Source organism: Triturus cristatus, chromosome 4_2 (genome assembly GCF_964204655.1).
Source record: "Triturus cristatus chromosome 4_2, aTriCri1.1, whole genome shotgun sequence".
Lineage (NCBI taxonomy): Eukaryota > Metazoa > Chordata > Amphibia > Caudata > Salamandridae > Triturus > Triturus cristatus.
The window spans coordinates 807570569-807585464 of record NC_140586.1 but is presented as its reverse complement, the minus strand read 5'-3'; the positions used below and the strand labels follow the sequence as shown (position 1 = coordinate 807585464).

Sequence of the window (14896 nt, the reverse complement as noted above, 5' to 3'; positions counted from 1 at the left end):
ATGACTGTATCCACTTCCCATTCAGACACTCCTGTTCCTAGTTCCCGCCCGTCCCAATACTTGAGCGCATTTGCCTTAACCACGCATATGAGTGGTTTAGTGTTGCAATCAAACGAAGTTATCAATATGGTAGATCCAAGTAGTTGTTTATTGGTTGATAAGATGGTAGTTACATAGTAGATGAGTTAGATCAGGTATATATATGGTGATGTACAGTCCATATATGGTCCCACCAGGAACTGCATCTCTGCTGCTCAGCCCACTCTCTCCAACTGTCATACCTCCCAGTCAGGCAGGCACACCAACATTCCAATGGTCATCAGGCATTCCACTCACACACCCAAGCAGACTGGCTAAGCAGCAACACACGTAGATACAACACATCCCCCTTCTTTACAAAAACAAAACACCAGTAGAAACAAGCCTAATGAGATAAACACAACTATGCAGAAGACTTGTAGAAACATTGCATTCAGAAAATATATCTCAAATGAAGCAATGATGTATCATCTCAAAAGATAATGAGAATGTGAAATGAAAGAAGGTAAAATAGAAAAGAATTAATGCAAAGACAAGAAATAGAAAGAATACGAAACGAATGAAGATAGATAGAACATAAATAAGTGCAAAAGAGAATATAAGAATACTACACAGCACCCATCCCCTTTCCTTGGAAAAATAATCTAAAAAAAAACATGCAAATACAGAGAATTGGAAAAAACAAGAATGGAAAAATACGATATCAAGAATTCAGGAAAAGAAAGAGATTCACATAGAAAGAAGATTTCATCTTGAAAATGAGAATAGGACAAAAACTATCCTCCAAATTAGCATATTAAATTAAATTGAATTGTGTATTCAATTCTTGACAATTTCAACTCCGCACATTGTGCATTCAATATTTTGACAATTTCAACTCCGCACATTGCGCATTCAATATTTTGACAATTTCAACTCCGCACATTGCGCATTCAATACTTTGACAATTTCAACTCCGCACATTGTGCATTCAAACTTTTGACAACTTCAACTCTGTGCATTCAATATTTTGACAACTTCAACTCCGCACATTGTGCATTCAATATTTTGACAACTTCAACTCTGTGCATTCAATATTTTGACAACTTCAACTCCGCACATTGTGCACTCAATATTTTGACAACTTCAATTTCACCTTAAATATCAGGATCACTGCCCATTAACCATTTCAATATAAAGTATGGGTACACTGCCCATTACATATAATTCAATAAGATGTGGGTACACTGCCCATTGCGCATTAATCACGGATACTTAAATATTGGGATCACTGCCCATTACATATAATTCAATAAAATGTGGGTACACCGCCCATTGCGCATTAATCACTGATAGACAACTACAAACCTGTGGAATTAGAACCACTGAGGACAACCCTCAACTTTACACTCACTAATCAAGCTTGGCACACATGTAGCCTCTGCCCTATATTAACACTAAAATGGCATCCCTAGACTAAGGGTACTGTAAGTATGCAATGAACGTAAACTGAACCACATCCCTGAAACTAGAGATAAACCTGTGATTACTTGGAACTCAAATACTGTATAATATCACATTCCAAATAACATCACATAAAATTTTGCTAATACTTAAAATGCAACACTTTAAAAACTGTTTGCCACACCGGTGAGCGATCTCTCACCCGAACACATTTACGCCGTTAATGTTGTAAAGTCACCAACTCTCCAAACCGTAATATTCAGTCCCAATGTCTCGAAACAGAAACAAACTCTTTAAATTTTACTTTTTCCAAGTTCACGTGAAGTGGGAAAAAGACTCTGCATCCGGATACTTTATCAAAACTTCCACTCACCACCGATGTATTAAACGACAATCACTGTCCAAACAGCTCGCTCACAAAAGTTTCAACGACCAACTTGCTGATCTTCCTGCTTGATAAAACTTTATTACGTGGTTGGCAAATACTCCAAGTTCATCATCTCTAAAAATGGCGGCACGTTTTTTCCGCAGCGTCGGGTGGCTCACGGCGAGGACGTGCTCCTCTGCCTCCCGTGAGCAGCGTAAAGCGCAAGACAGAGAGTGATCCATTATGTTTCCTCGCGACACAATGCTGCATAGGTAAGTGGCGCATGGCAGCCTCACGATGGATTTGAAAGTCGCAAGAACACGCTGAACCGTTAAGCACTAATTGAATAGTTGGCGTTGCGCGCGGCTTAAAATAAAATTTAAATCCAGTCAATGTCAAAATATACCTCGATAAAACTCACCCATGATGAGAGCTTGTGGTGGCTGCGCATAGTTTAAAAATCATGAATAAAACTTCTCACAGCACATCTGAACTCCGTGAGAATGAGTGTAGGCTCTCCGTTTTCAGCATATGTCACATTTGAACAACTTTAAATGTTCAATGAAAGATTTCTTAGATTTTCATTCGTTCATGGCAGCAGCATACATCCCTTCTTCTGCCTTGAATTCATAACCGCGTTACCTTGGAAGCAGTTCTCTTTACTCTGGGCAAATCTTCGGCTGTCTTTCTTGTATGTTACCAGTTTCTAGAAGGTACAAAAGTAACAATGGTTTGCTCAGGATGCTCGTAGTTAATGCTGTGTCTCTCCAGCATGTCCATTAATAATTCAATTAAGGAGAGTGAAACACCCAAAGTAGGCTGTCCGGTTGATGGAGGACACTGGTGGGACGAAATGGGCGTTATTCTCCTATCTTCAAATTTAACTTTCTCCAAGTAGTTACTTTTCCAATCATCTTGTTGTAAATTCAAAATCTTCACTTCAGGTAAGCAGGAAACAGTACACGCAGGGTTTTTTATCCCATCCTCGTCGCCAATGTTGCAATCAAACGAAGTTATCAATATGGTAGATCCAAGTAGTTGTTTATTGGTTGATGATAAGATGGTAGTTACATAGTAGATGAGTTAGATCAGGTATATATATGGTGATGTACAGTCCATATATGGTCCCACCAGGAACTGCATCTCTGCTGCTCAGCCCACTCTCTCCAACTGTCATACCTCCCAGTCAGGCAGGCACACCAACATTCCAATGGTCATCAGGCATTCCACTCACACACCCAAGCAGACTCGCTAAGCAGCAACACACGTAGATACAACATTTAGGCACATGCGTTGTTCGGGCAAGCGTGGTTACACTTAAGGGCTTCCGGAATGCATGGTTCTGGGCGCATAGTTCCGATTGTTTCCCACACTAAACTATTGAGTGTAGCATTTCCCCCTACTTGCAGAATGTCTTCATTCGGAAGTTCACTTTGCAAATGTGAAATGCCGCAGTCTGCATTCTGGGACTCGGAATGTGGAATTTATCCTTATTGATTGCTTTTTTTGCTGCAGACTTATACTGCACTTAAGTGCATAGAAAAAAGTTTGGGAATCAGGCACATTTTCCAGAGGTTGCTATGTTGCTGTTAATAAGAAGCTTGGAATAGTAAATCCTCACTTATAGATCTCTTGCCGCATTGAGCCAATAGAGGGCGTGACTAGGCCAAGGTGGAGTTTCGCAAGCGGCGCAGTGAGATAGGTTGCACCATTTGCACTGATTTTTAGTGCCGGGTGTTTATCCCACACTGGAAAATCTGCGCGATCTGCACTATGCCGCTCAAGTAGATGCACTACTCGAGCGGTAGCTTCCTCAACACAAATGAAAGGTTTCTCAACGAGAGTGGTAGCAGGCATCCACGACCGCCCGCTTTGAGAAATCGCGCAGGGAGTAAGATTTTCCTCGCTCACCAACTTAATGTAAGCTAATGAGAAAAATCTCCGCTCCTCAGGTCTGGTGTTTTAGTGGACCAATGCAGCCACTGAAGGGGCCTGTGTTCGATGTCATGGTGACGGGTTCAAATCCCGGCGGGTCACTCAGCCTTTCATCCATCTGAGGTCAATGAAATGAGTATCATTGAGTTGGGTAACAATAAACATCTGTTATTCGGCGCCTTGATACCCTTGGGTGATACGTGCCCTTTACAAATACATGTGTTATGTTATGTGACTTTGGGCAAAGTGGGGAAAACTCCGCAACTGGAGTGTAATTTCAAGCCAAGGCCTAGGCATGATGCGGCAGCGAACTGGACTTAACTTTGGGTCTGCTGGAGAAGACCTTAGCTGACCAATAGTAACTAGGTATCAGTTGATCCAGTAGTGATTCACCAATTTTGGGAAAGTGAACTTGAACTAGGAAATTTCATTGGATGTCAATCCAGGTTAGCAGGTGCTACTCCTGGCTTGCAGTGTGGCGTGGCAGTAGCAACCTCGGGTCCAGGAGCCATGAAAGCGGCAGCAAGAGTCCCTTTAATTTTCTGTCGTTTCCACCCCATGTTCTTTCACGAATCCCTCAGCAGCTAATAGGGAGTTAGTTGTCTTGGTTACCCCAGTATTATTGGGGTCACACCCAGTAGATCCTCCAAACTCAAAAGGAAATGCACCCATTTCGGAGTAAAGGAGAATCGGAACCCTGCACCTGTACCTTATAGACCTTTATCATTAATGATGTCTTCTGGAGTGAGGATGGGTCGCATACTCGGCTCTTACTTGGCTACAATAATACGCCAACAGTTCTCTTTTTGCCGAAGTATGCAGAAGCTAAGGCCACTTGACAGGTCTTCCTTCAAAAATGAATCTCTTCTTGTTAGTTTGAACGATCTCAGAAAGCAAGAAATTTCTAAAAGCGAAACATGAAAACCAAGCTCGAATTGCCTGAAGACTAATGCTAACAAATGAGTCTGCTTTAAGGCCCTACATCTAACAGACGCTTCCCTAATATTATGCAGTCATGTTTACATGCAGTGAGACCTGTCTTGCCACTAATATGCATTATTATCACACAAAGGCCCTGCCACACACACAGTACTGCAGAGGGGCTAAGGGCGAAAAGGATATAGATAATGTCACTTTTGCTGTCATTGTTATTTTGGTCGATGATTATTTTGGTTAACTGGTGCTCAGAATTTCAACTGGTTATAGATTACCCGTTTTTGCAAAGCCAGTGAACGGACGTATATTCCACTTGGAGATATTTGGAGGACCTTGAATTATTCATACCTCTTTCTACATAAAAAAAATAAGCGCAATCCATTTAACATCTGTCACCAAGAGTCTCTGACCTTGGAGCCTGCGGGCCCTTCATTGTCAGTTCTTTACACCACATGTCCTGGTGGACTAAGGGTGCCCCCCCCACGGTCTTGATGAAGACCCTTCTGTAAGGAGTAGAATTTCCTACACTAACCGTGGGTCGAAACGTCGACAGCTCACCAAACGTAGACGACAGTGATGGATTCACCATGTCTTTTCTGTCATGCTGGTTTTGTAAATAATTGAGCCTTGATTAAGGCTGGACAGGCATTTCATATTGTTGATGTATATACTGTTCACCGCCCTCCCTCTCTCACTTACCCTCACTTTTGCACATTGCTGCACCACTCCGTCCCTCTGCCCCCGTTGGGGCACCTATGCACAACTTTATTGACAAATATGCGGTCTGTTGAACATGATAAATTACATGTTCAACTTGATTAAATAGTTTCAACATGAATAAGTATTGATTGTAATTGATTTAAAAGGTGATGTTGATATTTATGTAATATTGTGTTTCCACTAGGATCCCTCTCCAATCCCCCCCCCCACCCCCCCCCACTTTATGTACCATATTTTACCCAGTTCCTAGTGACATGCCTGGGTCAACCCCATTGTTTTGGAACGTCATTGTTATTTTGGTCAATGATTATTTTGGTTAACTGGTGCACGGAATTTCAACTGGTTATAGATTACCAGTGATCACCAGAGCACACCAGTCAAACAAATAACTGTCTTCAGAATCCAGTTGAAAGATTGAATTGGAATTAGTTGGTATTCCTCACCAGGATTTGCTGTCTTGATTACAGGAATTTCCTTCCGGCAAATTGCCATTGCTGGCCTCGGGCTTTCCTGGTATATAATGATCTGCTTTGGAGAAAATTCCAATTGATTTTAATCGAATCTTGGGGCTAGTTAATGATACTTGATAGTGTCTCTGTAAAGTTATTATATCGATGTATTGGTGAATCGGGTATAATGTGGCGACACATGTATGATTAAGATCTTTGAGGTTATGTATTTGAAGGTCTACTGGGTATGTGTAGAGGGGGTTACAGATATTAAGTGTAAACCCGAATGACCTGAGGGTTTTATATGTGCTTCATGTGCATGGTAATTAAATATCCCCTTGTGATGTCATATATGAGAACCCACTGTATCTGTGAAAGGTATATGATAGGTAATGTGGAACCAGCTAAAATAGTTGAATCGCCTAGAGGCTCTTTATTCGTGCAGCTATTCATTTATTCACAGTACGTGGTTCAGTGTTGTGTTTTCAACAACTCCACAATAGAAAGAGTCCAAGTAGCACTGACCACAAAACATTGTGAGTTAGTAGAAGTCAGAGGAGGAAGAGTTCTGAGGGGACAGAAAGCTAAGAAAGCCTTTAATTCTATACTCTTCCGGAAGTCAATGTAAAGAAGTCAAGTCAAGGCACTGTGTGTTACACACAGGGCATTAAATGGGAAGGGCCCCTGGATGGTTAGAGCCTTATTGACCTCCTATGTTCCAAGCAGGACGTTAAGATCTTCTAACACTGGTTGCTTGATAGTTCCACATGTTCAAAGGGGTGGAAGATCTCCCCCCTCACCCCAACTTGAGTTGGATGAGGTCAGATTTAGAAATCATCTCAAAACTTGGCCATACCCTAAGTAATTCTAAGGCCTAATTGTTTGTCCCACAGGTACATCTGACTCTCACAGCGCTGGGAAGCCTTAGGGTAGCTATGCGCTTTATAAGTCAAGATAACATAAGATAAGAGGATACAGTTAAGGGGAACGGGTAAAACAGACAGAAGGTCACGCACAGCTGCCATGATGATGAAAGTTAATTGGTGAGGGGAAAAGAGGCAGGGCAAAGGGGGAAGAGGTAGGGCACAGAGCACAAGCAAGTGCCCATACCACCTTCTACATTACTCCGTCAATAGTCCAGCAATGATTGCGAGATGGTGAAGGTCTCATTGTCATTAAGTGGATGAATGCTTCTCCAGTACCCCAAAAACATAATTTTGTCGTCATGCACTACAGTGGGAGCGCCCATTTTCTTTTATAATCGAAGAATATGTGGTGGAATGTAAGGAAATTGTGATGAATGCATTAGCTATTCCCTGCCCAGTATTACATTTCTTGGATGGTGCGTGACTACACCAAAATGTAGGAATGAGAAAATAGGGGATTGATTCGATGAGGGTGACAGAGGCCAGAATCAGTTGTATACTATTATGAATATATGTTTGCCTCTGAACCCATAAATCAAGACTGTATTTCATCTATCAGTCCTTTTTATTGACTGAGAATGACAATTTCATTTTTCTTTTTTACAATTTACTGCAAACAGAGTAAACTCTTCATCAATAGACTACTTTGTTCTTTACATTATTCACACATATATCCTGTACATAATATTTACACTTTTTTACAAAGACATATACATAAAACAAATAATACTTGCTTACATCTCCACTATTAGTTTTTTCAGTTCTTTATGAAACTTGGCTATAAAAATAAGACAAGCAGAGATCCAGAACAAACAGGGACAGCGTAGAAAGTGTTTTTGCTTCCCCAGGAAAAGGAATGAAAGAAAGAAAAGGTTCCCCCGTGTAAAATACTGCAACGTTTGTCTCTGACCCTGCTTAGGACCAGTAAAAGCCAACTGATTTGAGGAATAATTTGTTTAAGGTCCCAAAGGTGTAAAATATTGGACATTTTCATAAAGAACTGAAAAAACTAATAGTGGAGATTTCATAAAGAACTGAAAAAACTAATAGTGGAGATTTTAGTTACACAAACGTCATATTATTTGTTTTATGTATATGTCTTTGTAAAAAAGTGTAAATATTATGTACAGGATATATGTGTGAATAATGTAAAGAACAAAGTAGTCTATTGATGAAGAGTTTACTCTGTTTGCAGTAAATTGTAAAAAAGAAAAATGAAATTGTCATTCTCAGTCAATAAAAAGGACTGATAGATGAAATACAGTCTTGATTTATGGGTTCAGAGGCAAACATATATTCATAATAGTACACCAAAATGTAAGCATGTGAATGGGCTACCTTTTATTATATTATTATTCTTATAATATACCACTATAAAAAGGAGTCTGGGTGGTGGGAAGAGAGAAATCATGGCTCAATTTTGAGCTATGTATGTGATGGTGAGTTCAATAATGAAGATTTTTGTCTTTTCATTCTGGTTGTTGTATCCCTAATTTTGTAATGGAGGAAATAAGATTGCAAACATCATAATGCACAGAAAAAATCCTTCTTTGATAAGCTACTCATGGACACATAAGGGAAACTTGAGAGCTCTCACAGCCCCTTTTCGGTTGTAAATGATTTATCCAATGTAGATTTTTTTTTTTTTTTAATTTTAATAGTTTTATGTATATCTCTGTAAATTGTGTCTGCAGATATAAAAATCCAATGTATCGGATATCGTTAAGCATCTCACACCTGATTTAAGACCACTTCAGATCTTAATGCTTACTGTAAAAGATCAAACTAACAAGTCTAAACCGTAAAGTTGGGGGTTGTTTCAAAAAGTGCTTTACTCCTCTTGGGAACCAGAGAAGAACAGCCCCTCAGTGGCCCCAATTCAAGCCTTATCTATGCTAGCCTCAGGGAGCTGGTGAATGTCTGAAGACCGGAGATCCAACCCCTCTTTCCCCCCACTCAGCGCCTTGAGACCCTCACGGTAAGTAGTTGTGATTTATAAGAATCCTGATTGATTGATTAATGAATTCCAGTTGCGTGGTGATGGTGCTGTGGGCCGTAGCTCAGACAAGGGAGATGAAGACGGCAATTGAATACAGTAGTAATCCGGATTCCCTGCATTCTTCTCAACTCACCTGCCTTTGGCCAGTCACAACCGCTCACCCCTCCTCCTTCACCCTCCTTGCAGATGGGTTTTAAGCTTCTCTAAATATAATATCGACTTTCATTCCATGGCAGTGAAAACATATGCGACTCATTGATAAATGTTATTTGGAGCACCTGTTTTGATAAATGCGCATTCACCAGGGGTGGGCGGAATTTGCGAAAGTGACTTTCGCAAATTATCGCGAAAATGTTACAAATCTCCGCAAACACGCGGAAATATCACAAAGATGCGGAAGTTTTTTTCCCGCCCGTTCGCGGTATTTTCTGCATGGTCGTGGCTCGCCAACTTACCCATGCGGTTGCTTGCGGGCGCGGCCATCTTGTTTTCACTCTTCTCGCGGTGCATGATCGCGAGAAGAAAGACGTGATCGCGCGACCAATGACATTTCTGCGGGCGCGAACTGTCGCGAGACAGCGCAAATGGCTACCAACAATCCAACATCTTGTGGAGAACGCGACCAGATAGGGAAAACTTGTCGGCGAACGCGGGGATTCAGGTAAGGCGATCGCGCGCGAGAATGTATTATTTTACAGCACGAGCAATAAACAAATTATCGCTAAGCTGCGGAATGCGGAAATTTTGACATTTTCGCGCTCTCCGCGGAACGCGAAAATTTCAAATTATCACACAATTTCCGCGAGCGGAACGGAAATTTGGCCCAGGCCTAGCATTCACCCATTTATTACTACAGTGTAAAGGTCAAGTTCCAGTTTATTACCACAGTACAGCAAAACTGACACAAAAAATACGTTTTACTGGCATAGATGACCTCTAACAGTTACTGTGCACAGGGAAAACTCTCACCTAGTAGGAGTCGTCATCGTATTTTTACATTACTTGCAAACATAATATTCATAAAACAAATAGACGACACATCATGACTTAAACCACACACATGCAGATGTGCAGAATATACTGTGCTGTTATCACCATTGTTAAGGGAGAAGGGTATCAGGACCCCCCTTAGGCACTCAGGAGTGACGACGCACCTCTCACTCAACATTAACGATAAATAGATGTTACCATTCTCTTCATGGCGCTACTTTTGCTGACGAAAGACGGAAGTCTGAGTGAGCGTCGTCGAGATTCGAACTTGTGACCGTAGAAGGAAAGCAGGAGTAAATCATAGAGCTCTCCTCCAGTGTGATAATCCCGGCTTTACGACTGCTAGAAGAGTGAACCAAGACTTAGCCTATTTGTACAATCATCATCAACCTAGTGTGTGAATGTTTGTCGACACTGCCATCCATCACACACATAGGCAAGGTCACTGGAATTATGCGGCAGAGGAGGACCAAATTATCGGGGAGGGTTAAGTAAATTATGTGGCAAGAAAAGGCAAATTATGCTGCATAATAAGATTCATTTTGTATAGCAATACTTCAGTATTTTGTACTTTTTACACTTGTTAACGCTGTCTGGACAGTGGGTGCACCTCATTAGCACCAGTTTAACACCCAACTATAGCAATAAGCAACTGAAAGGGGGCCAGTCAAGCTTTGCAAATGCCTTCCACTGCGCTGCAACACATGTTGCTGTGTTTTTCGTAACTTGCGAACCGTTTGAACTAGAAACTATTTTTGGGGTCAAAATCTGCAGATTTTTTCAGCAGATGATAGATTATGTGACAAATGTCCCCTCTCCCGACCTCGCTCCCCCCCCCCCCCGCCCCCCGCGCGCCTTGAGACGCTCACGGGTGAGGAGTGTATTTATAAATTCCCAGATTGATTGATTGACAAATGCAGCAAATCTGAGTATGTTAAAATCGCCGTGGCTACACATTCTCATAATTCCAGGGGCCCCGCATATACCCAGGGCCACTGGAATTCTGTGTTTGTGCAGCCCCTACGATTTTTGCTTAATTGTAGATTTGCCGCATTTGACACATGATCTATAATCAGCCACATAATATGCAGATTTTAACAAAAAATTGTTTCTAGTTCAAACGGTTCAAAAGTTAGGAAAAATGCTGCTCAGTGGAAAGCCCTTTGCAACGGTTGACTGGTCACCTTTTCGTAACTTATTGCTATATTTGGGTGTCAAGTGTTACTAAGAGGTACAACTAATGCCCAGACAGTGCTAAAAAAGCATAAAAATGATAAAATTGTGAAGTTATATTATCTCAAACTGTGCTGCATAATGCTTCATCATTTTCCTATTCTTGCTGCATAATTTACTCAACCCTGCCGCATAATTTGAGCCTCCCCTGCCGCATAATCCTGGTGGCCCTGCAAATACCTCCGCACTTGCCAAGAAAGGTGGAGGAGCTGAGATTTCATGGCTTCAAAAGTGGAACTTTGTAAAGGCCTCTAGATGGCAGCAGAAACCTGAGACTGGACCCGCACGAGACAAACTCCCGAAATCAGGTAAGGTGAAATCACTTTTTACTCAGGGCCGATCCTGATTGGTGGAGGGAAAAGCCGTTAAACTTCCTGCTCAATCACCTGTTCAAAGTAGGGGGAGGCTGGCACAGGTGCATCACACCGGGCTGGCAGGACCTGCGGACGGAGCTGCTTTTTTCCATCTGTGATTTCTCTTCGCTTGGAAGTTGCCCCGATTTTAAAGTGAGTTTGCTATTAGTGGACTTTAAATTCCTTAGGTAAGAGGATTGCGTTTAAGTAATGGAAAAGAGTATTAGAAAAAAACATCTTCAACATGGGGCGAAACATTTCTTATCGCTTGTAATATCTGTGCCTAAATTTGTTGACTTCTTTTATTTTTTTGTTGAAATAAAACGTCAGTGGTGAAAAAGACTGGTTGGAAATGTCGCTTGTGGCATGTCCCGTTTGGGTAGTCATTAGAGGGTCTTTGTTCAAGCGTTTCAGGGATTGTATTTGTATTTCGGATTTAGTAATCGTGTGAGGCACGTGTGTGCGGGCTCACAAACTTGGTCTGTGTCCTGTTTGTGAAATGCCCGTTTAGATCGTATTAGTTTGTGGCCCCTCGTTTTCCAAGCAGTTGCGTTTGGTTGACTGTGCTTGTGGCGTTTATGGTAGAATCCGTTGTGGTTTGTTTTGGACACAACAGAGCGATACTCTTTAGGAATTTTTTTGTAGTTTTTCTTCCCTAGGCCTTGTAACTCAATGTCTTCCCCGACTCAGAAATCGGACCCCATCAGTGGCGCCGGTTTTATTGTACGAGTCCCGCCTCGGTTGTACTCGAAGGTCGTTTAACTTCTCATGGGTGCGCGGTGCTTCCAAGTCAACCGGTCACTGTTTCCAGTCCTCCACTTCCCTTACAATTCATCGTCCTCGAGGGCCTGATGTACAAAACCCTGCGATTAGCAAAATTACAGGGTGTGCAAACTCAAAAGGGCTTTACACAATGTGTATTGGTCGGAAAAAACTGTGATTCATAGGAGCTTTTGCAACCTTTGCTGAACGGTAAACAGGCCCTCCCTCCTCCTATTCACGAGTCCTAAATATATTTGTGTATGGTTTGTGCCACAGCTGTGGTATAGTGGTAACTCATTCACAAAGGGGGCGGCTTCCCCTTTGGCCATAATAAAGGCTGACCTCAGGGGGCGCAGGCAGTCGCCCAGATCTCTACTGGCTCCCTCAATATCTTCCCTAATTGATTTTTTTAAACATTTTTAAATCCGCACCTTTCACTATAGTGGGCAGAAGCAGCTTTAATATAAATGTTTACCGTTTGAGAATGCAAATGCAGAGATGGCGGTCCGCCGTCCTTTGCAAGACTCCATCCCTAAATTCAGTCAGTCTATGGGGGTTGTAAATTAAGACTTGTCACATTAGGCAGGTAACTCTTGACCTCCTGCAAATGGACCTCTTGCAGTGCAACCTATTAGTATAGGGGTCACATTGCAAATTCACGCCTTTTTGCTAACCAGGCGGAGTATGAATTCCACATTCCAGTTTGTGAATGAGTATTAAACATCAGACCGCTATGTCTTCATTCAGTCGGTTATTTTGTAATGAGACAAGACTCTACCTACCAAACTCCGGTAGGTTCAAGGCCCATTGCATGCCCTGTGGGCATTGAGTGATTTTGCACCTGCTCCACTCTGGAAGAATGAAGCAATCCGGCAGCTGCTTTTGAAAGTTTACTCCTGTCCTTGTAACACAGGTATGTTTACTTGGTGGTGCATTAAAATGTGGCACCCCTTAAATATAATTATTTGAATCAAAAATATTCACCTCCAATTCCTTTCTAAAGCTTGCCTACAGGCAGCTCTATGTGTGATGTCTGCTGACAACTCATGTTATCAGACTCATGCCACACACCTCAACATTTATACATACATACTGATAAAGAAAGGGGCTTTTTGACAGCCTGTTTCGTCCATTTTCTACTGTGGTTGAGCAGGCTTGATGCTTTGACTTACAGGGTTCTCCATCAGGTTTGTTGTCAGCCATTTAGTGGCTATTAACGACTTTTTTAAAAGTAGTTGACACAGACATTGATGTAATGCCTAGCTTTTCATTATTTTCTTGTTATATATTTTCTTTAACTTGAAAAGCCCTCGTAGTCCCTCCTGTCTCTGCACTAGTTGTCGCCCCTAGTTGGTTCTCTATGTAATGGTGCTCCCCTGCCTGTTCTGCATCTTGTTTTTCTTTTTCTTTCCTTCTTCTAAAGGTCTAGCAGGGAAAGCACTACCAATGCCACTCCCATCATTTCTAAATGCTTTGTGCATTTTTTTTCTTTTCTACTATAGCATTCCAACATGGCTACCCATATCAGAACAGTAATGTAAAAACAAAAGCCAAAATGGCTGCTATGCATCACAAACCATGCACACACCGCAGCCTTCTTGGAATGCTAACCATTCCAAGATGGCACGGTGTGCACATACAACACGTGCTTGCATGCCCTGTGACATCCTGCAGTCGTTTTGGTATTTACCAGTGGTGAGAAAGAAAAAAAAACGAACGTAAGGGAACCAGTTCACCTACTAAAAGCAAGACCAATTTGCTTTGCCACGGCTTCTACGTTTCAGTTTTTTTCTCCTAAAATCTAGTTTTTGCAACCTCTCCTGAAGTGACCAGATGGCTCAAAGTATTCGGTCTCAGGTTTTTCTCTCAGAAATCGCTATCAGCTGTTCCAAGTGATGGAACAAAGACTGAAACTCCCAGAATGGACTGTGATGATGAAAACAAAACGAGTGGCAAAACCTTATGCTATCAGGCTACCTTCTTTTCGTGTTATCACCTATTTATATCCGTCACCTGTCCACATGTTCAAAGCATCTTAAAATGGCCTTCAGTGACCTGGTGCACTCTTCTCTGAATAGGAAGAAGTAACAAGTGAACATTAAGTTTGTGAGACGTAAAATATTTTAGGCTGCACACTGGGCTACATTGATGCTTTGGACAACTTTGATCATTTCAGATTATAAACAGGCAAGTAGATTTGACTACGGCAACACACTCTACACTGGAATGGCCAACCATCTCCTACACAGCATCCAGACCATTCATAACACCGCAGCGAGACTCATTCTTGACCTCCCATGGTGCACACATCTCACCACACCTCCGAAACGTCCGCTGGCTCCCCATCTACAAAATCACAGCCAATTCAAACTCCTCGCGCACATATTCAAGGCACTGCACAACATCGGACCAGCATACCTGAACAACCGCCTGCACTTTCACCAACCCACCAGACAACTATGTTCACCCATTCTATCACACACACACGCAGAAAGGGAGGCCCAGCATTCTACTACATTGCATCCAAGACCTGGACGACCTCCACAAATACATCAGGGCCTCCTCCTCACTTATTGAGTTCTGCAAGAAGCTGAAGACCTGGCTCTTTGACTCACTTTGTAGGGTCCGACACTAAAGACCTATGCCTACACACTTACCTCATCGCCTGGATAGCCTCATGGGCAATTAGTTACGTCCTACTAATCAACATAACATAATACAGATTCAATTCTCATCTGTATTTC

General features: G+C 42.0%; 1 protein-coding gene across 2 annotated transcripts in view; it reads left to right on the top strand.

Moving 5' to 3' along the window:
• Window positions 1–14896, top strand: part of TSPAN1 (tetraspanin 1) — a 346494-nt gene that overhangs the window by 219884 nt on the left and 111714 nt on the right. Inside the window, exon 1 of one of the 2 annotated variants that reach the window (XM_085602756.1) lies at window positions 11405–11543. The exons of the other annotated variant lie outside the window; for it this stretch is intronic. The gene's annotated coding sequence lies outside the window, so the exon portion shown is untranslated. Of the gene's footprint in view, window positions 1–11404; window positions 11544–14896 lie in introns of those variants that run through there. 2 annotated transcript variants of the gene reach the window in all.